Raw genomic sequence first — 25,961 nt, 5'->3', positions numbered from 1 at the left:
GGGAAGATCATTTCGCCGGACCCTGTATAATATTTTTCGAACAGGAATCTCTATTCCCCGAATTAATCCTCAGTAAATACAGGCAGGTAATATCATGATTAGGCTTCGTATTTCAGCTACCTATAAACTGGAAAGAAGTTACCTGATTCGAAGTATATGTGACGTCACAGCGTACGTTCGTATACAAAATAGTTACGCATCCTCTCTGCCCTCTTCCTCTATAAAGTCAAAATCGGGACGCAGTCATAGTGTGTAGCCTTATCGATCACTTATTTAAATAACTACATCTTTGTGGCTAATTGAAGGTTCATTGCACAGGTAAAATGCCTTAAATAAGATGTTCAAGCATGTATATTGCAGGGCGTAGTTGAGCATATTTGAACTAATATTTTCACTGTGACAACATTACATATAAATTGTGTAAAATAAACGTCAAACTGACAAAAATAATGCACTGAGAGACACTGCAGTATAGAACACAAAGTGTGTTGAACGTAATCAAAAGAACCAGTACTAGCACAAACTAAAAATTATGAAGATAATATCTCGACGTTTAGCATGGATTTGTGTAGCCTACCATGATGTTCAGTGCCAACATCGCAATTAATAAATTAAATAATCCACATTTTAGGGAATTTCTAGAGAAGTATATAGAAAATTAGTGGGTTTTCAGTGATGAGCGACATGCAATATCCTAATGAAACACGAAAAAATATCAGACAATAGGAATAGCCTATCTTGTACTACATCATTCTTCTTCTTCTTCGTCTTCTTCTTGGTCTTCTTCTTCCTCGTGTTATAGAGTAAATCATGTATTTTCCAACTTTGCTGTCTTAATCCGATGTTGATGTCCACCTTTCCTTCCACCGTTCAGGGGGTCGTCCCAAAGATATTGGGCTGTCCAACTTTCCTTTCTTTGCGATTTTCGGGAGTCTATCTTTCGTCATCCTTAATACATGGCCCCTCCATCCTTTTCTTCTAGTCTTGATCCATTTTGTCTCATCCTGCACTCCACATTTTTCCCTAATCTCATTATTCGTCTGCCTGTCATATAACGTAACGCCAGCTATACTTCGTAATGTCCTCATTTCTGTTGTCATTATTTTTGCAGTTTTTTTGTTTCTGCTAGAGTTTCCGTTGCATATGTTAATACTGGCCTTGTACACGTTTTCTATATTCTGATCATGCTTTCTATGTTCATGTATTTAGTACTAAATCATGCACCAATATATCTCTTACAATATAAAATCATTTCAAGTTCCGTAACTTACGAATGCACGTTGTTATTCACTACAAAGGTCATGACGAAAATGAACATCACGGCTCAAGCATGTGTTTACTAGTATAGCTTCAGAATGTCGGCAGTTGACTGTACTCCATGAACACGCAGCGACAACCTGTTTGTTTATATCTTTATCCGTTGCATTACCTGTGTGTGTTTTTTTTTTTTTTTTTTTTTTAATTTTGACCGACCAGAGGCCGTTTTCCAAAGTTATCTATTTTTGTTTTCTGTTTGTTTACCTTTTTTTTTACTAATACAATCACAACACCCATGCCCGAGGCGGGACTCGAACCCACAACCCTTCGGACCAAGCGATAGGGACATGCCGTGCCCCTAACGCTTGAGCCATCCGGGCCGGCTGTGTTCGGCGTACTATATACCCAATGTGTCTTTAACTTCAGTCTTTAGGTAGCTGGAATACAAAGCCTAGTAATGACTTACATTGCCAAAGTGATCATAATTTGCAATTTACTTACCAAAACGTTTGAATAAGGGGATTTATAAGTTCTTGCAACCAAAGCAGTTAGAAAACCTGCCACCTATCGTGCGTCAGCTGATGTGGTTTTAAGAGGTTGGAGAACCAGCACACTCTACTCTGAATCTCGTATATCTCGTGCTTGGACCGGGAGAGGATATACGATTAAATGACTAGTTCCTTCCCTAAAGTGATGCTTCTTGATTACTTCTTTTGAGTGCATATCAGAAGTGTCGTTTACAAGACATCCGTGTAAGACTGAAGGACGATTATAACCGGAAATTTGGAGCATCTGAAACAGTTCGGGTGATGCTCGGATAATGTGCCACAGTTTCTTCCGACGACGTGAAGCCTGCACTGAACTTTACAGGTCGTCAGTTCGAACTACTTTTAATGTAATACAATATTAATTTTTAGATACATTTATTATTTCTCTTACGACAAGGATACCTTTTATCACCTACCCTATTCAACATCTACTTGAAGGATTTAGGGAAGAACTGCTTTCAGGATATGGGAGGAGTGATAGTAGGAGAAAGAAGAATAAAGTGTATAAGATTTTATTATGATATACCGAAGTACGTATGATATTTCCATGCAGGAATTCTGCATTAGTGGATAGAGCGTCAGCACGTAGAGCTTGAAAACCCGGGTTCCAGTCCCGGTGCCGGAGAGAAATTTTCTCCGCTCCACTCATTCTTCATCATATAGGCATATAAGATTTGCTGATGATACGGCGTTGTTAGCAGAAAAGGAGATAATACCAAGAGATATGCTACTGGAGCTAAATAACAGCTGTGAGCAGTATGGGATGAAGTTAAATGCAAACAAGACGAAGACCATGGCCATAGGAAGACAAATAAAGAAGGTAAACTTGCGAATTCTAAATGAGGCAGTAGAGCAAGTGGACAACTTCTAATACTTGAGGTATACTATAAGCAGTATCATGAGCTGCTGCCAAGAAGTCAAAAGGAGAATAGCAATAGACAAAGGAAGCTTTTAATAGAGAAAGGAGCATCTTCTGTGGACCTCTGGAGAAATAACTAAAGAAGAGACTAGTGAAGTGCTTTGTGTGGGGTGTGGCATTGTATGGGGCAGAAAAGTGGACATTACGACGAAGTGAAAGAGAAACGACCAGAAACATTTGACATGTTGATATGGAGAAAGATGGAGCATGTGAACTGGAAAGACAGAATAAGGAACGAAGCTGTGTTGGAAAGAATGGACGAAGAAAGAATGATGCTGAAACTGATCGGAAATAGAAAAGGAATTTACTGGGTCACTGGTTGAGAAGAAACTGCCTAGTGAAGGATGCACTGTAAGGAATGGTGAACGGAAGAAGAGTTCGGGGCACAAGAAGATACCAGATGATAGACATTAAGATACGAGTATATGGATCATATGAGGTGACAAAAGAGGACGACAGAAAATAGGAAAGATTGGAGAAAGCTGGATTTGCAGTGAAAGACCTGCCCTTGAACGAACACTAAATAAATGAATGAATTAATTAATTAATGAAGCTAGCATTAAACTATATGTAATATATATACATATATATACAGAGTGTTTCCGAATTGGTGTTAAAACTTTCAGGGATAATGGCGAAGGGTACATGTATCAATATCACTATACAAGTTGCAGTGCCCAGTCGATCAGTCCTAGTGAAATGGAGGAGTACACGAGAGCGAAATGAACAGAACTGATTTTCGAATATGGATGAGCCAATAGGAACAGTAGACAAACTCATAGAATGTGTCGGGCTAGGTACCCACGTAGGAGACATCCGGCCCATACCGTTTTTCCACGACTGTTCCAAAACTTAAGGGAAGGAGGGCACGTGGTGCCAAATTACAATTCCATTTCCACACAACTATTTTTGCTTATTTCTTTCGACTCAGTTATTTCCGGATCATGGTTCCTTATCTCAAATTGATACATGTACCCTTCGCCATCATCCCTGAAAGTTTGTAACACCAATTCGGAAACACCCAGTTTATATACTAGTGAATTGGAACATCTACTACAGAGACTACAATGCTAAAATTTGTGTATTGAATTATTGGCACTCCTCAATATTTTACAACAAAATGTCAGGATAGTTGCATTGAAACATTGCCAATTTTTTCTGTTGAATTCATATAAAGATTAGGGATTGGTATTCATAAAAAATAAATATCTGTAATGAAAAATGTAATTAGATATTGTAGGTATTTGTTAACTGAAATTATGACGTATTCAGAACAAAGTAGTTTGGTCTCTAGCCAGTGACTCATTTCGCTGGAATTATCACCTTTATTTCACTCAGACGCTAGACAACCATACCAGTTGATTAAGCATCGTAAAATAACTAATTAAATTCTGGGAAAAGGAAAAAATGGAAAGAAGAAAACAAATGAAATATGTCAAACATTTTATTATCATTATGATTATACGTATTTTTAATTTAAATACACGCAAAATGTATACATGATAGCATTATCCGTAACAACGGAAAAAGCCCATATTGTAAAGTAGATTCTCACACACGAGTGCACTTTCCCATGGCTGTAAACTACGCCTCAGTCGTTGCGTACTCCACAGCTGGAAGTGAAATTTTTATGCATCGTATACTGTATTTCGCTCTACGCTTGGAAGAGAGTAAACATTCAGCTCCAACAACATATGAATATTGAATTTATAATTAAATTATAGACAACTTATCTGTTTGCAGCATTCTTACTGCATGGAGCTGCTTTACATATGAAGGTAGCAGCGTCCCCGTGCTTGGGATTGGGACTTTCGGAGTTAGGGTTCGCATGTTTTCTTAATTTCGGCACTAGAATAGGGTGATTTGGTCAGGACAACATTCCCGTTTGCTTTTACCTGCAGAAAAGTTGCACTATTCAATTTTTTTAGAGGATGAGAGGGAGGAAAACGATGTTCTGGAAAACTAACTTAATCTTGTACCTGAGCTACGAGTATTCTACTCCTTATTGTTAGTGTATTTCACTCAAACTGTTTTTTATTTATTATTATTAATCGCCAGCTCATAGATACATATTTTTGCTAAATCATAGAACAACCGTTTCAGCCTTTATAGTATTCACCAAGTTTTCATCGATATTTATATTTTTATACCAGACATACCCGTGCGCTCCGCTGCATCCGTTAGAAATAAATATTAAGTAATTACATAATTAAAATAGGACATTTGATCCAGGGAACATTCGTGTTTGATAGAAGGATAATCGTTTATTATGTTACTTAATTTAAATTGTATTAAAAAAATTAAAATGCTATCATTTTTATCCAGAGACCACTCATTTGGTCATAAAAATTATTTTAGGATATACAGGAAACGAATGCCTATCAAGTTTTCTGTGCATAAGAACGTATTTTAATCTTACCTGTCGTCGGTTCACTCAGACGTTACTGTAATAACATTATAGTATTGTGTCCATGTAGAGAAACTACACTTTCCAATGGTGAATTAATAATTAATTATACAAATCGGTTAATTTAGTTTCCGATATTACTTCATACAAGCACAGAAACATTCTCTGTAGGCTATGTTTCATAGCTTTCGATTGTTGTTGTCAAAGGCCCCTTATAGACGAAGTCATTTGTTTTTTATTTCATTACACCGCCTTAGATGGCGTTGCTATTGTAATTTTGAAACTCATTTATGTCATTAAATATCAGTCCTATAGAAATTTTTCATTGAATAAAACTTATCGGAAATTATTTTTAAAGAAACTTTTGTTATGTAATATTTTTCATGAAAAGTAATAATAAGGGAGATATTTCGATTTATTTAATTAAAGCTACCTTATAACCCCTTTTAAATAAAATATTGTGAATGCCATATAGCCTAAATTCTAAGTTACATCCAACTTAATTTATATTCCAATTTTCATATAAATCGGTTCAGCCATTATCGCGTGAAAAGGTAACAAACATCCAGACAGAAAGACAGACAGACAGACATACAAACAAAAATAAAAAAAAGCGATTTTCGGTTTCAGGGCGGTTAATTATATATGTTAGGACCAATTATTTATGGAAAATCGAAAATTACCAGAAAAATTTCGGCTACAGATTTATTATTAGTATAGATAAACAGTGAGCCAAAAAAGGCACAAAATTAGAAATACTCTATTTTGGAAAGTACATAACAATAATTCATAATGAATACGCTGTTGGAAAGAGTAGACTTTAAAGATGAGCAGGACTTTGTATTATGTTTCTTTAAGGCTCAATTAAAATCTTATGGAGGTCAATACACAATGATGCGAAAAATTTGGTTTTTGAAGACAATTTATTGCTTCAAAATGCTGAAACTGAATGTTGGTAAAATTAATAATAATTTATAATCTTTCAAATAATCAAAATTAAGAATGATGCTCTATGTGACCGCCATTTGCCCGCACAACCATTTGTAGGCGTCTTCTCTATTGTCTAATAACACTGGATATCTGCCTTTGATCAAGCCGGTCCCAATATTCAAGAAGACATTGTCTTAAATGTTCAACATTACGAATTCTTGTTTTGTAGTAAACTGCTTTTTGTAGTTGACTCCATACAAAATAGTTCATAGGATTAAGATCTTATTCAAAACTCCAGTGGAAACCATCAGAGAATCTGAGAAATGCGATCTTTCACGCAATAATCTCTCAGGAGGGACAACATGTCCGTATCTTGCTAATCAATCGTTGTACACTTGAAACAGACCACTAGTGTAGTTCCTTACAATTTGACGGGCAGATAGATTATCATATTGGTGCAAATGTTTAATGAAAATCTTGTCTTCGTTTGTTAAGCGACCCATTATTCACAAAATGAGAACTCTAAACGGAAGAAAACAAATGATGATAGCACAACAAACGGCTTGGCCTGCTGAACTCATAAGACCATAATGCTTAGTTCGGCATAAACGATCGATTTTATACTGCTTTACAAAAATATAGAAAATAATGTTTAATAAATGGTAAAAAAATTAAATATTAATTTCCCGGTCACCAAGGGTTGTGAAATTTGCCTGTGAAATATATTTTCAAGTGAAATCATTAGCTACTGGAATAATTTGTCCCTTTTTTTTGCCCTCTGTGTATTCATACTTGCACGTCATGTGTTGCTTCTGCTCTAAAGGAGAACTTCAAACCCAAGACGTTCCAAAGTTCGTTCAGCAATGGCATCTTCACAACTCTGCCGGATATGGCAAATGTTTGAAGAAGTACATTGTACAGAAAAGACTCCAATAAAAGGATTGATGTTGTTGCAATTGATGCAGAATATCAAAAGGCCTATGTGCTTGATCCAACTATAAGGTTTGAGAAAACATTAACTCAAGCCGAAGAAGTAGCCTACATCAAGAGAAGAGAAAAAATTTACGAAGACTATCTCCCCTACCTAAGCACAAAATATACAGGGACATCATTTTATTTTTACTTCAATTTTTATTGTACCTGAGTTTTTTTATGTACTTCACTCCCATCCCTTCTACTAAGGAAGTTCCAACTCCACACAGAACCAAGACCGCAGATAGTAAGCAGTACTGAGTTACTGAGTATAGTACGTTCCAGAAATATGTTCGCGTTTTCCAGTGACGAAAGAGCTTTCAATATTGAATCATATTTTCTCACAGGTACTGTCCGTTTGCCTACGTCGCATCCCGATTTCCCCCACCTGCTTCTGCTCGCCCCTCTGTAAAAGCTGGGCTGTCTTAGCTCTTTTCTGAAAACATTAATTTCTCTTAGGAATTGGAAGTTTACGTAATATTATACAACTGTTTAATTTAACTTCAATAAAAGGGCCTCGTTAAGTAATTAACTGTCACGTGATTTCCTCCCTTTCTACAATCCTGCGGCATAACCACTTGTACGGACAGTAGATAGCATGTCTGAGTAATTTTATATTTTCGGGTCGGGCAGAAGTGAAGATTGAATTCACAGTACGTAGAGTAGGTACAGAATTATTTCAACATGAGTTACTAGTACGAAGGACGAAACTGGCAATTGGAATTAGATGCAATAGTCTATAGTGCGATAATATGCACAAAAGAACTGAAGCCTGTATCGAAATGAACGGCCACCATTTTCAAAATTGTGTTTAAATATCCATATTATGATTCTTTTTCAATTTAACTTCTTTCTTTATATTGTACTCTGATGTGCTGTAGACAGTATACACTACATAATGAATACGTTCGCATGGATAACTCACTTCTTGAGTAAAAACACTTATTCTTAATACAGTACTGTACTTAGATTAAAGAAAAACGTAATGAAAATTATCAAACTCAAAATCGCGATATTTCCTAGTTTACGTAAATGGATGAACTACTTTTCTTCCTTCCTATACCTAGTAGAGTGATTTGTGTTTTACGCCAGTATCATCGAACTCCATTCTTGGAGGGGGGAGCAAGCGGTGTTTCCGGTTCTCTAAAGATATAGACAGGTTAATATTAAAAATATTAGTAAAAATAAAATGATGTCCCTGTACATTCGTCTCCATAACTGGAAAATATATTATGGTTTATTGTTTGGAGTGTTACAAAACTTACATACAAGGTGTAAGAAAAATAAGTGCCATTATTTTAACTGATGATTATTCATGTCGTCCTAATTTCAATATTTAACTAATTTTTAAAGTTTACAATAATAGACGTTTGGCAACATGGCTGGAAGGGGGAGGAAAAGGTTTAGAAGTACACAGTACAGCTCAAGCGGTTGCAGACATGTCGGTAGAAAACAGATGCTCTGTTCTAATGCAGGAGCGACCATGATATTATAGTTATTTATACAGGGACATCATTTTATTATTACTTCAATTTTTATTGTTAGGCCTACCTGAATTTTTTAATGTACTTCACTCCCACTCCCTCTACTAGTAAATTTCTAACCATTCTCCACGCAGAACCAAGGCCGATTATGCGGTCATAGTAAGCAGTACTGAGTTAGTGAGTACAGTACGTTCCAGAAATATGTTCGTGTTTTCCAGTGACGAAAGATCTTTCAATATTGAATCATATTTCCTACAGGTACTGTCGTCCGTTTGCCTACGTCGCATCCTGGTTTCCCCCACTCGCTTCTGCTCGTCCCTCTGTAAAGACTAGTGGCTGGGCTGTCTTAGCTCTTTTGTGAAAACATTAATTTCTGTTAGGAATTGGACGTCTACGTAATACTATACAACTGTTTAAAATAACTTAAATGAAAGGACCACGTTAAGTAATTAACTGTCACGTGATTTCCTCCCTTTCTACGACCCTCCTACATAACTACTTGGACGAAAAATAGATAACATTTCAGAGTAGTTTTATTTTTTCGGATCGGGCAGAAGTGAAGATTGAATTTGCAATACGTAAGGTACTCTTTTATAGAATAGGTACAGAATTATTTCAAAATGAGTTACTAGTTAGAAGGACGAAACTGGTAATTGGAATTAGGGACAGTAATGTATAGCGCCGTAATATGCAGAAAAGAACTGAACCCTCTATCGAAATGAACGACCACCATTTTCAAAAATGTGTTTAAATATCCATATTATGATTATTTTTTAATTTAACTTCATTCTCTATAGTGTACGCTAATGTGCTGTAGACAGTATAATATATACGTCCGAATGGATAGCTCAGTTCGTGAGTAAAACACTTATTGTTAATACAGTACTGTATTTTGATTAAAGAAAAACCTATAATGAAAATTATCAAACTGAAAAACGCGATATTTCCTAGTTTACGTAAATGGATGAACTTCTTTTCTTCCTTCCTATACCTAGTAAAGTGATTTGTTTGTATTTTACGCCAGTATCATTGAACTCCAATCGTGGAAGTGGGTAGCAAAGAGTTTTTCCCTTACTCCAAAGGTATAGCCAGGTTAATATTGGAAATGTTAGTAAAAATAAAGTGATATTCCTGTACAAAACGAGCAGCAAATGCAAACTTTCAATCTCATTAATAGAACATTATGACAAATTTACATTTTATGTAAGAATATTGCTCTATTTTTTATTGTAGGTCTAAAGAATACGCAATAATGGTTCTGCACAAAATCACACTAACTTTTTCTCTAATGCAACGTTTTAATCTCTCTCGCTTCCGTAAAGCAGTATCATTTTTAAAGTAATTTCTGATCCGTGACTGTCGAAACGGGGTAAGAGACTTCTAGTTTCTAATAATCGTTGAGAAACTGCTACGAAAGTTCGCCGACTAGGTAATCTTCTTTGAGGAAATCATTGACGGTACATCATTCTTGCATCACTTGAATTACAACGAATTTCTCCATAAATTAATAACATATGATTGGCTATTCCTAAACAGTGAATGACATTGTAAGTTGTTTATCGAATACTCTGTACTGAACTGCCATCCGCTCGGCAGTAGACCTATGGACAGGGAGCTTGAACTCAGCTGACTCGTACTTACGTCTGTGCAGAGTATTGCCTGCTGAACATTGCCACGTCTCTCACGCCAGAATATTAACAAATTTAAGCATGCATTCTTATTTAATTACACTAAAACGTAATAGAACACACAAATATGTATTTAAACTAATATAACTCTTTGCTAGATATGCCTACTGATGTAATTGTTTTCGTAATTTTACTAAAGATATAAGCAGTATAACGAGAATAAAATAACAAAATAAATATTTTTCTGGGACCCCATGTTGTATGGACATTTTTTATCCTTTACAGTGTAGACAGTTCCCGACGACTGTGGAAAGAACGGCACTTATACTCCTTACACCTTGCACAAAATCTTAAATTCCTTGCGAGAAATAATTATTCATGTTGTAAAAGATTCCTTAGGGATTCGTCACCACCATAAATTAATATTTTTAAATGAATATTTTTTTTAACTATTCTTATTAACTTAATATTTGGAATTTCATATTATTTATATATCTTTTTATGCAGATATTTGAAGTTGTTATACCTTACTCTAGTATTATAGTAGTTAAATGCATTATTTAAAGTATATAGGCCCAATTGCTGCTCAATTCTTTTGTATTCTGAACCCTCGTGGTCAACTGCAGTTCAACAGCAGACGAAAATTTTTACATTTTATTAGTTGTGCGTAGTCCGAGAGTCAATAATGATTTGTTCTAATAGCCTTAACTACTTTCTGGTATTGGTGAAGAACAAATTATTTCTCCTCACTATTGGGGGGAGGGAAATTGTGAACTGACGGTCACATTAGAATGCAACCCCTCGCTTGTTTTCATTCGATTTCTCTTGTCCTCTGATATTCTTGTCTTTTCATTATCTCCATATTTCCCCTTATTCTTGTACGTAGACTTTTCTCTTTGTGTTCCCCTTGTTGTTTTGTATTGTTATTTATCTTTGTGTTCCTTTTGTTCTCTTTCTCTCCCAAATGATTTTCTTGTATTCATCTTGTCCTCCTTGTATTCCTCTTTTTCTCATGCATTATACTTGCTTTCCGTATTTTCGCTTCTTCTTATTCTTCTTCTCCTTTTCACCTTGATTTCCTTGTATTTTATTGTTATCCTTATCTGACGAAGATGACAATTGAACAACTGTAATAGTGACAAGAAGACTAATGCGATTGTGAAAAAGAGACGTTTGCGATAGTTTAAATGAGATTACTGCAATAGTGAAAATGAGCCCAATGCAATAGTGGCAATGAGACGAATGCGATTGAGAAAATTAGACGAATGCGATAGCGACAGTGAGACGAATGCGATGGTGAAAGTTAGCCAACTGCGATATTAACAATGAGACGATTGCGATAGTGACAATGAGACGAGTGCGATGGTGAAAATGAGCCGACTGCGATAGTGGCAATGAGACGAATGCAATAGTGAGAATGAGACGACTGCGATGGTGAAAATGAGCCAACTGGGATAGTGGCAATGATGGTGAAAATGAGCCGACTGGGATAGTGGCAATGAGACGAATGCAATAGTGACAATGAGACGACTACGATGGTGAAAATGCGCCGACTGCGATAGTGACAATAAGACGAAAGCGATGGTGAAAATAAGACAACTTCGATGGTGAGAATGAAACGATTGCGAAGGTGAGAATGAAACAACTGCGATGACAATGAGACGACTGCTATGGTGACAATGAAACAATTGCGAAGGTGAGAATGAAAAACCTGCGATGACAATGAGACGACTGCTATGGTGACAATGAAACGACTGCGATGGTGAGAATGAAACAACTGCGATGACAATGAGACAAATGCTATGGTGACAATGAAACAATTGCGAAGGTGAGAATAAAACAACTGCGATGACAATGAGACGACTGCTATGGTGACAATTAAACGACTGCGATGGTGACAATGAAACGACTGCGATGGTGAGAATGACACGACTGCGATGGTGAGAATGAAACAACTGCGATGACAATGAGACAAATGCTATGGTGACAATGAAACAATTGCGAAAGTGAGAATGAAACAACTGCGATGACAATGAGATGACTGCTATGGTGACAATTAAACGACTGCGATGGCGACAATGAAACGACTGCGATGGTGAGAATGAAACAACTGCGATGACAATGAGACGACTGCTATGGCGACAATGAAACAATTGCGAAGGTGAGAATGAAACAACTGCGATGACAATGAGACGATTGCTATGGTGACAATTAAACGACTGCAATGGTGACAATGAAACGACTGCGATGGTGAGAATGAAACAACTGCGATGGTGACAAGAAGATGACTTCGATGGTGATTATGAAACGACTGCGATGACAATGAGACGACTGCGATGGTGACATGAAACGATTGCGATAGTAATATTGAGACGACTGCGGTGGTGACAATAAGATGCCTTCGATGGTGAGAATGAAACGACTGCGATGACAATGAGACGACTACGATGGTGACAATGAAACGACTGCGATAGTAATATTGAGACGACTGCGATGGTGACAATAAGATGACCACGATGGTGAGATTGAAACGACTGTGATGACAATGAGACGACTGCGATGGCGACAATGAAACGATTGCGATAGTAATATTGAGACGACTGCGTTGGTGACAATAAGATGCCTTCGATGGTGAGAATGAAACGACTGCGATGACAATGAGACGACTGCGATTGTGACAATGAAACGATTGCGATAGTAATATTGAGACGACTGCGATGGTGACAATAAGATGACTTCGATGGTGAGAATGAAACGACTGCGATGACAATGAGACGACTGCGATTGTGACAAGAAACGATTGCGATAGTAATATTGAGAAGACTGCGATGGTGACAATGAAACGACTGAAATGGTGGGAATGAAACGACTGCGATGACAATGAGACGACTGCGATTTTGACAATGAAACGATTGCGATAGTAATATTGAGAAGACTGCGATGGTGACAATGAAACGACTGAAATGGTGGGAATGAAACGACTGCGATGACAATGAGACGACTGCGATTTTGACAATGAAACGATTGCGATAGTAATATTGAGAAGACTGCGATGGTGACAATGAAACGACTGAAATGGTGGGAATGAAACGACTGCGATGACAATGAGACGACTGCGATTTTGACAATGAAACGATTGCGATAGTAATATTGAGAAGACTGCGATGGTGACTATGAAACGACTGAAATGGTGGGAATGAAACGACTGCGATGACAATGAGACGACTGCTATTGTGACAATGAAACGATTGCGATAGTAATATTGAGAAGACTGCGATGGTGACAATGAAACGACTGAAATGGTGGGAATGAAACGACTGCGATGACAATGAGACGACTGCGATTTTGACAATGAAACGATTGCGATAGTAATATTGAGAAGACTGCGATGGTGACTATGAAACGACTGAAATGGTGGGAATGAAACGACTGCGATGACAATGAGACGACTGCTATTGTGACAATAAGATGCCTTCGATGGTGAGAATGAAACGACTGCGATGACAATGAGACGACTGCTATTGTGACAATAAGATGCCTTCGATGGTGAGAATGAAACGACTGCGATGACAATGAGACGACTGCGATGGTGGCAATAAGATACCTTCGATGGTGAGAATGAAACGACTGCGATGACAATGAGACGACTACGATGGTGACAATGTAACGACTGCGATAGTAATATTGAGACGACTGCGTTGGTGACAATAGATGCCTTCGATGTGAGAATGAAACGACTGCGATGACAATGAGACGACTACGATGGTGACAATGTAACGACTGCGATAGTAATATTGAGACGACTGCGTTGGTGACAATAGATGCCTTCGATGGTGAGAATGAAACGACTGCGATGACAATGAGACGACTACGATGGTGACAATGTAACGACTGCGATAGTAATATTGAGACGACTGCGTTGGTGACAATAGATGCCTTCGATGGCGAGAATGAAACGACTGCGATGACAATGAGACGACTGCGATGGTGACAATGTAACGACTGCGATAGTAATATTGAGACGACTGCGTTGGTGACAATAGATGCCTTCGATGTGAGAATGAAACGACTGCGATGACAATGAGACGACTGCGATGGTGGCAATAAGATACCTTCGATGGTGAGAATGAAACTACTGCGATGACAATGAGACGACTACGATGGTGACAATGTAACGACTGCGATAGTAATATTGAGACGACTGCGTTGGTGACAATAGATGCCTTCGATGTGAGAATGAAACGACTGCGATGACAATGAGACAACTACGATGGTGACAATGTAACGACTGCGATAGTAATATTGAGACGACTGCGTTGGTGACAATAGATGCCTTCGATGGTGAGAATGAAACGACTGCGATGACAATGAGACGACTGCGATGGTGACAATGTAACGACTGCGATAGTAATATTGAGACGACTGCGTTGGTGACAATAGATGCCTTCGATGTGAGAATGAAACGACTGCGATGACAATGAGACGACTACGATGGTGACAATGTAACGACTGCGATAGTAATATTGAGACGACTGCGTTGGTGATAATAGATGCCTTCGATGGTGAGAATGAAACGACTGCGATGACAATGAGACGACTGCGATGGTGGCAATAAGATACCTTCGATGGTGAGAATGAAACGACTGCGATGACAATGAGACGACTACGATGGTGACAATGTAACGACTGCGATAGTAATATTGAGACGACTGCGTTGGTGACAATAGATGCCTTCGATGTGAGAATGAAACGACTGCGATGACAATGAGACGACTACGATGGTGACAATGTAACGACTGCGATAGTAATATTGAGACGACTGCGTTGGTGACAATAGATGCCTTCGATGGTGAGAATGAAACGACTGCGATGACAATGAGACGACTGCGATGGTGACAATGTAACGACTGCGATAGTAATATTGAGACGACTGCGTTGGTGACAATAGATGCCTTCGATGTGAGAATGAAACGACTGCGATGACAATGAGACGACTACGATGGTGACAATGTAACGACTGCGATAGTAATATTGAGACGACTGCGTTGGTGATAATAGATGCCTTCGATGGTGAGAATGAAACGACTGCGATGACAATGAGACGACTACGATGACAATGAGACGATTGCGATGGTGACGATGAAACGACTGCGATAGTAATATTGAGAGGACTGCGATGGTGACAATAAGATGACTTCGATGGTGAGAATGAAACGACTGCGATGGTGACAATGAAACGATTGCGATGGTGAGAATGAAACGACTGCGATGACAATGAGACTACTTCGATGGTGATGTTGAGACGACTGCGATGGTGAGAATGAGACGAATGCGATGGTGACAATGGAACGATTGCGATGGTGAGAATGAAACGACTGCGATGGTGAGAATGAGACGACTGTGATGGCGACAATGGAACGATTGCGATGGTGAGAATGAAACGACTGCGATGACAATGAAACTACTTCGATGGTGATGTTGAGACGACTGCGATGGTGAGAATGAGACGACTGCGATGGTGACAATGGAACGATTGCGATGGTGAGAATGAAACGACTGCGATGGTGAGAATGAGACGACTGTGATGGCGACAATGGAACGATTGCGATGGTGAGAATGAAACGACTGCGATGACAATGAGACGACTTCTTTGGTGATAATTAGAAGACTGTGATGGTGACAATGAGATGAAAAGTAGGATGATAATAAGGTGAAGATGATGATAATGATAGTAGTAACAACGATACAATTTCAATTATATACAAAATACGATTAAGATAACATTGTTGATAAATATGAGGGAAGTTATAATAATACTGACGATTAGGTTTATAATTGTTACGACGATAGTGTATTAGTAGTAATGTTAGGAATGATGGTGTGTTGCTTGCTTTCAGAGCGTCATCGATGACTATTAGGAAGGTTCTTATTTCAGTATAACTGGAACAAATGAGACATTTTATTTTCATTGTCGAATGCCTGTTTTACTTCATTTTGTTTTGCTCACGTTGATAAGTACAGTTTGAGAATAGTAACTCTGCTACAAGATCTTGTTTTCTGAAGTTCTGTGCTTCCATTTAAGAGGAAATGTCGATAGTGTCCCTAGTATCGCATTCAGCAACACAAACTTGGGCTATGTTCAGATCTGCGGATGGGCGTTACGCCGGATGGCCAGCTACTTGAATTTACTTTGCGCGGTTTTACTGGCCTTCTGAGTGACTTTGTGCTAGGACACAGGACTTCCCACTCGTGTCCAATCCTCTTGATATCCATCCTTAATTGAGACCTCGCACGCCGTAGTGTGCCCAGAACTTCGACCTTAAGAGGATGTCCCTAATAGTTTATACTGAAATGGAATAATTAACCATGATACAGACCCAGGGCTTGCAAGGCAACTATGGGAAGAGTCCCTTTATAGAAACTGACTATTCCCGGGGTAATTTTGTTGTTTAGTACTACAAGGCTGTGCAGTAGAATGGAGTGAATCTATGGATGAAATGGTTTTTTCTTTAATCTGTTTTCTAAATCTAATAGTTGCAAAAATCTCTATTTTCACTTAACTTAGGAATGGTAAAAATATGGAATTTCTTATTTAATTTTTTAGGTGCCCCAAGGGCTTTGAAGTATCTTAAAATTATAATTTTTTGTCCCTCTGTATATTTGTTCTATTGATTTTGTTTCTTATTACTTAGCTAATGAATTACTATAAAATTACATATTTAAACTTTATTTGGAAGACTCTAAATTGGGGTTGTAGTATACAGAGGGGATCCAAAGGGACAAAATATCTAGTATTTTACATAAAATATGACAAAAAATCTATTTCAGTCCACTTATTTTTGTTTTTAGTTAGAATTTATTCTTGTTTTCTTTTTCATTTCTTTCTGAGTGGTAACGAAATCTACAGGTCCAATAATCTTTCTTGTTTCGGAACATGGCGGTCTTTATCATAATTAGGCCAGCAGTATTACTTTTCTTTCCGTTTGCAACTCCATATATGAAGTAGTTTGTTTGCTTCTTCTGTGAATTTTAAAATTTTTTCATTTTAGTTGTTGTCACTAGGCTCATGTCGTTTCTTACAAGGCTTCATTAAGTTCTTTACCTGGATTTCCTTAGTTTTGATAGCAACTCTTTCCGAAATCTTTCCAACAGTAGATAATTTTGATTAGTATATTTTAATTCATTTTATTACCAATAGTTAACATTTCATTCAATAAATATGGGAAATGCCTGTTATTATTCGGTTCAGAAGCTTTTATCATACAGTATGCTGTCAAAAAATCTGGAAGTTACAATTTATAAAACAGTCATATTACCGGTTGTTCTTCATAGTTGTGAAACTTCGACTCCCACTTTGAGAGAGGAACATAGGTTAAAGGTTTTTGAGAATAAAGTGCTTAGGAAAATATTTGGGGCTAAGAGGGATGAAGTTACAGGAGAATGGATAAAGTTACACAACACAGAACTGCACGTATTGTATTCTTTACCTGACATAATTAGGAACATTAAATCCAGACGTTTGAAATGGGCAGGATATGTAGCACGTATGGGCGAATTCAGAAATGCATATAGAGTGTTAGTTGGGAGGCCGGAGGGAAAAAGACCTTTGGGGAGGCCGAGACGTAGTTGGGAAGATAATATTAAAATGGATTTGAGGGAGGTCGGATATGATGGTAGAGACTGGATTAATCTTGTTCAGGATAGGGACCAATGGCGGGCGTATATGAGGACGGCAATGAACTTCGGGGTTCCTTAAAAATCAGTAATTAAATAAGTACATAATATTTCATTACGTCAAGATAGGAAGTTAATTGTGGTGGGTTCAGCCGCTCTGGCATTGTGAATACGGGGTATATTGTCAGATTTCTTGTATTAATATATATATATATATATTCGGATTTAAATACCCTTCAACATAAGAAGAATGAATTTCCATTAATTTTGTTATATTAATTATATCATACCTAAGAGTTTTGTGATTATTCCCAATTCTCTTCTAATTGAGGTTTTTTTGACACTTCTAGATGAAACAAGAGGAGATAAAAAATATGCAGAGTTTTTTAACATGTATTTTTTAACATGTTCCTGGTATCCTGTTCAGATTAAATCACTGGAGAATGTAGTCTCGCTAAGAAATCTGAACCTCAATATTTTGTGAAAGTTTCAACATATGATGCTCTTGAGCCACCTCTAAATATTAATCTAGAGAAAATATATTTTACACTGTTCTTTATGATATCACCCCTCAACTTTTCCCTGGTATTACATTTTGATTCCATAAACTTCATATTTTCACTCCATCCTACTGTGCACAGTTTCAGATGTAGAGCAGATGGTTCAGCAGCTATTGCGTGTACTTGTTCTTATTTCAATTGGCTAAATGAAAAAAAGCGATAATGTAGAATGGAAATAGTAATTTGCTTAGGCCCCTCTGTTACGCGGGCTTCCGGTGGATGATCAGCAAACGTTTTTCGTATTCATAAATCAGTGTTAGCGATATGATATAATATGATATGAATCCCGTACAAGTAACCAGTCGATAGCCGGGACTAGTTTAGCACGCTCGTAGCGCGGGCTAGCGATATGTCTATGAGTAGCGCCCTAAGATTCTGTGGGATATCTAGTAGGCCTAGTGTTGTGTGATAAGATAGAGGAAATCAAAATATGTTCAAAATCTTTTTCGAAATTTATTTTTTATTTTTATTTATTTCAAATATACAGAATGAAGAAATATAATTACAAAACAAACAAAGAGAAATACAAATAAAATAATACAAGCAATATAAAAAGAAGATACAGTAGTATTAACAAAATTTGAGACCGAATGAGCAGCGCTCGTGCTCGGTCGCAGTTCAGATATAATATTAAAATAAAAAATAATAATATAAATAAATAAGTAAAATAAAATAGGAACTAAAATATAATTACAGCGGCAATGGAATTATATAATATAATATTAACACTATAGAAGAATAATATCGCACGTGAAAAGTAGGACTAATACATATTTCAAAATTATAGAATACAAATATAATATAGGTTGATTAATTCATACACATAGGCTATAAATTTATTTAATCAAATTGAAGATATTAACACGTTTCTAATTTTCTTGTTATATGTTAGTGGGTTACATGTTAGAAGTTCTGGGTGTAATTTAGTTAAAGCATTGTACAACCGAAGGCCAAAATTTATGCTATGCTTTAGACCAGCAGATGTGAGACATTTAGGTTCTACTAATGTTGAATTAATATTTCGTCTTATGTCATAATTGTGTGTCTGTAATACAAACTTATTACGATTTTTATGATAAAATTTTAACAGCGTATACTTATAAATTTGTTCAGTATTAATTACATTAAATTCAGAATAAATTAATTTAGTTGGATAATCGAAACGTTTTTTCAAACAAATTTTAATTATTCGTTCACTTAAATGTGTGAATTAAAATATATAATAACAACAATGCTAATAATTGAAATAAAAATTATGATTGATTATGCAAAATTTTCAGTCTTAAAATTTCAATAACAATATGCATTAAAATATTTATTCAGCACTTAAAGATGCATCCATGTTCATTTTGGGACAGCTTCTCTACTGCCAAATAGGGAAGCAACGACAGACTACTGTTTTGGACCTATGCGGTAGATCTTCTAGACAAGTACGTAGGTATAGGCTACAGGAGACACAGACGGTCTTCTTTCCAGCGCGAACTTCCATTGGCTGTTTATGAATACCTGTAAATAATACATTACCGTTACCGGAATTAGTAAAATAAAATGAAATATCATTTATTTTCCTTCACTGACCTGGTTTGTTCTAGTTACTTCAAGTTATGTACAGATAAAAGACTTGTTTTGGCGTTTTACGAGGACTGAACCCGGGAAGTATTATTGCTCTTATGCTTGCTTTGGCCCATTGTGCGTCCTATACATGCTAAGCTTGTCCAAGTCCGACATGTGTCCTGGGAGGCATATGTGAATACGATGCTGAGAGATGGACCACCCTGCCTCCGCCATGGCAGAGACAAGTCCTATCCTAAGAGTACGTACAAGACGGAGCTAGTTCGTTACCGAGTTGTCGCTCGTAACCTAGTTGGTCGTTGGGCAGAAAGTCGGGGTGTCCAAGACGGAGCCTGACTGGTTACCGTGTTGGTCGCTCGTAAGCTAGCTGGTGGCTGGGCAGAAGGTCGGGGTGATGAGAATGAACGTTTGTTTTCGCCTGCCAGTCAGTGTAGCTGAACTTATTCTGTTTTTCAAAATTATCTTTAGAAAACAATAACAATTTATAAAAGTGCCAGGATGGATTGCATTGGTCTTCAGGTTCTCCTAAACGTACCTTAGATATTTGGATATTTTCAGTACGGAAATAACCACGCAAATAATTCCACTTTCCTGGAAAACTCATAGTAAAACCTTTTCATTAAATCCCATATAGTTCATTCTGATACACATAGAGCATTGATAAAATAATATTTATTAATTGCCAAAAGATCAGTATCAGTAATTATATTGTTTCTAAAATCGTCACTTTCTGTAAAATATCAATTATTAATTTACAAAGTTACTTATAATTGGCATCCATTTCACACCACCTTTTTCTAGTGCAGAGATCAAGAAAGCATGGAGCTCTATCTCCATGCTCCCGAAGTACCTTTATGGCATCTGAAGGAGTTACCTTTACCTTTTATTAGTATTCATTTCAACTCCTCTTTCATCTCACAATTTCACAATAAGATATGGGTTTTGGTGGTCGGGTTGAATCTGATTTCAAAATTTGTAAACATTGATTATCCAACCGAAAAATTGTTTTTAGAATTTAAAGTCTTGAAAATACATCAAATTTATATCAATACATTATTAAATTTCATATATAAAAATCACACATATTTCAGATCATGTACTCAAAAACAAAACTAAAAGCATGAATACAATACATTTGTTGGAACCCAAGTGTTTAACGAGCACTGCTTTGAACCGAAGTACTAATATCTACCCTAGAATTTATAACAAACAAAAAAAAGAAGCACGCAAATGTATTTATCTGCAACAGTTTGCAATTTAAAAAATTTGCTATGAGTAATGATTAATTTTTATATGTTATGTTGCAATTTATGCGTCTACCTTGAGCATGAGAACACTCTGTTTTAGGGGCGTGCTAGATTGTTGTAAATTCACAATTCTTTGTATTGTATTTTGCTGGCAATAAACATCATCATTATTATTATTATTATTATTATTATTATTATTATTATTATTATTATTATTATTATTATTTGAAATTAATCTTTCTCAATCCATTATACACGACGAAATGACGAGCAGTAGGCCTTTAGCACGTGGGGAAGTTCTACGGACGCATGCGCAGTAAAGAAATTTAGGTGGTTGGTAGCTGGAAAAATCAGGTGATTCATTCTACGAGCTACCAACGGGCTAACAGGCTACGTAGCAGTCTACCGACCAGGCCTCGTCTTGCACGTCTCCATTCCTTAACGTTCGGGCATTCCTTCCGACTAGGTAACCGGTCAGGCTACCAACTACCAACCAGGCTCCGTCTTGCACGTACCCTTAGACGAGGACCTGATAAGCCTCAGGGATCCGGAGCCTCATGTTCTTCCTATATCAGCAATATAACATTATTACCCTCTAGATTTCACCTCAGTCTATTTTTAACTACATTATAGATTATAGATGGGATGAGGAGTAGGTGGACAGTGTTGGTGGAATGAAAGATAGAAAAGGAAGTACCTCAAGGAGAATCCTTTGCGGCGTCAGCGAACTAGTACTGAACCATATAGGAAATAGCATCGTGCATTACAGGCGTTATTTGTGTTCAAGTTTGTCGAGTAAGGCGGAGTTCCATATTCACCGATATTCGCTCTGTAGGAGGCCTGTCGTGTTTGTTCCATCTTGTTGTAAAATATTCGCACTCCATGTTTTAACCACTTAAGGATTTTAATATAGATATTACGTTTAGTTTCTCATATGAAATATGACGAAATCAAGTTCCAACATTGCAGGACACTAGTAGGCAGTTTATATGTTCAAATCTTATGTATATATTTACGTAATTCCTACTTTTGTACTGTCTCGATCTTAATTTTACCTAGCCTATATTTATACCTCTGCCTGGCTACAGCTTATACTTTGTTAAAACTTAATTCAGAATTGCTGTATGTAGTCAAGAAATAATAATGTTGCAGTAGTTCACGAATATTAGGGTGGAGTGAAAATGTATGATTTTTCACTTGTTTTAGAAATCGAAAACGCTTGGATGTGAAAAAATTGTTGCGTTTTATACCTAACATAACCTAAAAATTTTTATGCAAATCGTATGTTATCTTGAGGTGATACAATGGTCTTAAAATTTTAAAAAATATCACAAAAATTTACCTTCTTTTATTTATTTTCTTTTATTTTTTATTATCATCATCATCATCATCATCATCATCATCATCATCAACATTTCACGGTTTAAGCCATGAAGGCTCGTTGCGGTCTCACAGGTTTTAGTAAAAAATGTGTATACATTTTTTTCTTGGAATGCCAATATTTCTTATAACTGACGGTTTAAAATTTAAAACTAAGTTTGGAATGCGGGAATCATTCTGTCGGCATGTTCCTTCCAGTTGTTTTTTATATTCTTTTATTCTCTCTGTTAACTTAAAAATATTCAATTCATTTCGAATACTGTATCTTCACTTCTTTTTCATCTAGTAGGTTATATCCAGCAATATTTCTTAAAAATTTCATTTCAGCTGTTTTAATCATTTTTTCTTCCTCTTTTTAGTTAAAGTCAAAAATTCATAGCCATATAATAGTATAGGAACTGCTATCACTTTATAAGACTTTAATTTAGTTTCTCTTCTCGAATTTTTTTATTTTGTTGTACTTTAATAAACTTGGGTATTTTATGTGTTTATACTGATACTGTCGTATCCTAAAAAAAAAATTACATCTGAAATTGAATATTTTAAGTTGCCAGAAGACAATAGAATTTTCATTATTTTTCATTAAAATTGATTTGTACCCAATGACCCATCAGAAAATCTGGTCTCGTTGGCCATCTTTGTAGTGAAAGTATATGTACCAGTGTGTTTTGAAATCAAAATACAATCATAATGTTAGAATGGAACACGGCACCTCTGGAAAATAATTCTGTTCAGCAGATACCACCGGAAAATCTTAAGATCGTTATACATCTTGAACACATTACTTTTAAAACACTATATCACTTCGGAAAGCATATTATCCCAACATAATAGACACATAATAAGGACACAACATAATCATAAAAACATAAGAATACAACACAAACACAAGAACACAAATAATACATCACACTAACATACCAAAACAAAAACATACACACAAGATTGCAACTTCATTCAAGAAATTAAATTACAACATCGCTTAGAGGATAAATAATACTCTAAAAAAGTCTCTCAACACACAAACAACACAAACAAACAAATACAACCACACAGGCATATACAAACTCAAATGCAACACCTGCAACAACTTCTACATAGCACAGACAGGCAGATCATTTAAAACACGTTACAAAGAACACATCACAGCCATAATAAAATCACAAAACACTTCCACATATGTAGAACACATCACAAATGCTAACCACACCTACAGAGACATCAACACAGACGTGGACATTCTACACATCCAACCGAATAGCTGAAAACTAAACACACTAGAACAATATGAAATATACAGACCCACAAAAAACACATCCAAATGAAATTTTCAACACACAACTCAATTTCAGAACACACACACTCTTTGGCTCCACATTACAATACACAAACACACCCTCACAGGAAACACAAACAAAAGGCGTCAAGACCAACAACAACCAGTTCTTAAGATGGCCAATAGCAGGCTGAAACATGTAATGTAACATTTAACAAGTCAAATAATACGTTTTCCGAAGTTAAGGTCGTTGTTGATCCTGTGATCGAAAGAAATTCGTATTTCGCACACCCCGAAAAAACGTTATTAGCTATGCTTACTTATACAGAGAGAGTCAGAACTTTCTCCGCAGTGGCAGACACACTTAAATCCTGGTGTAGGTTGGTATTTCTCCCTTGCCTTAGGGGGTAGCCACGCAAACAATACCGGCGCGCCTCGCCAAGGTTATACACAAACCCTACAGCCAGCAGTGCATTCATTCCTTAAAATGTTTTCATTTGAAGAATGAGCTTTTTTAGTGGAATAAGTGCTTCGAGAAGGTGACAAATACACTAAAAAGTGAAACAGAAATTTAGAGAACGTTTCCCAAACTCTTATTTACCTCATCGAGATACAGTGAGCGATCTGGCAAATAAATTTCGCCAGATAGGCCCCATTGTGTGGTAAACCCACAGTTTTAACAGAAGAAAAACTGTTATAGTTTTCTAATCGAATGATAAAATGCCTTAACAAATCAGTTAGAAAATTGGCACAGTAAACTGACATATCTTACTCCAGTGCGTGTAGAACATTAAAGAATGAACTAGAATTAGAGTCGTACAAGGTATCGGTCGTGCATGAACTTTTCTTTCAGGTTACGTAAATTCCCAGAATTCACGGATCTGGTCCTGCGAAAAATCATTATGCAATACATGAAACACCATTGCACTCCCAGAAATTTGGGGTATGGTGTGCCATATCACGAGCATGCATTAGATCTATAGGACAAGTTTTTTGAAGATAAAGTAAACTCTGAAGTTTATTGCTCAGACATATTGTTTCCTTTTACTGGACAATTAAATGAAATTTAATTAAATGTCTGTTTCTTTCTACAAGACAGTGTCACAGCTCATACACATAACAGATCTCTGCAATTGTGAGAAGAGGCTTGCAAAGGAATAATAATTTCAGAAGAATTGTGGCCGCTGAGATCCCCCAACTAACGCCTCCTGATTATTTCTTTTGGGGAGCAGCTAAACCTAAAGTGTACCAGTCCAGTCCTATCACGATCGATGAATTAAAATACGCAATAACAAATTTTTCAGTTCAGTGACGAAGGAAACTTTGAACAAGGTTTTTGAACATCTCTTGTGTAGAGTAGGTAAGTGTTTTGGAATTTCAATATTATTGCCATATTTAGTATTTGTCGCTTCATAATGATTTTATATTCATTCTCCGTACCTAGCGCGCTCTCGTTTATTCCACTAGTGCGGAGAAAGTTCTGACTCTGTACAAGGCAAAGTGTCAGCAAACTAGCCTTTTCTCGTATACTTGGGACCAGAGACAAACAACTCAGCAAGAACGTAAGGAAATTTAAGGTACTCAAGCTGAACTTCAATGCTTCGTACTACTATGAAATGATAAGTTATGAGAGCTACATCTGTACTGAACCAGCCATAACTCAGTCGATCTGCCGAGAAGATATCAAGAGCCCTATCAATGATAATGAGCCACTGACATTTCCAGAATTCTTACGTCTCATACAAGCAGTAGCAGTTCGTTTAGTGACCGAGGCCGCTTCAGCAATTTGTCAACCAAAAAGGGATGGATATATTAGGGCCAGACTGAAATCTAGGACTGTCATGCCTCGTTTCAAAAAAAAAAAAAAAAAAAAAAAAAACTGAATTACATCTATAGCAATAATAAATCTGTAGCCGAAATTTTTCTGGTAATTTTCGATTTTCCAAAAATAATTGGTCCTAACATATATAATTAACCATCCTGAAACCGAAAATCGCATTTTTGAAATTTTTGTTTGTATGTCTGTCTGTATGTTTGTTATTTTTTCACGCGATAATGGCTGAACCGATTTATATGAAAATTGGAATATAAATTAAGTTCGTTGTAA

At 36.6% G+C, this 25,961-nt stretch overlaps 1 long non-coding RNA gene across 1 annotated transcript in view; it reads left to right on the top strand.

Moving 5' to 3' along the window:
* The window catches only part of LOC138711549 (uncharacterized), a 418,908-nt gene that overhangs the window by 313,116 nt on the left and 79,831 nt on the right, over nt 1-25,961 (top strand). The window lies entirely within an intron of this gene.

The sequence above is a fragment of the Periplaneta americana genome, chromosome 13 (genome assembly GCF_040183065.1).
Source record: "Periplaneta americana isolate PAMFEO1 chromosome 13, P.americana_PAMFEO1_priV1, whole genome shotgun sequence".
NCBI classification, from domain to species: Eukaryota; Metazoa; Arthropoda; class Insecta; order Blattodea; family Blattidae; genus Periplaneta; species Periplaneta americana.
Note: the sequence above shows the minus strand (reverse complement) of the source record. Positions and strands in the feature narration are given on the sequence as shown.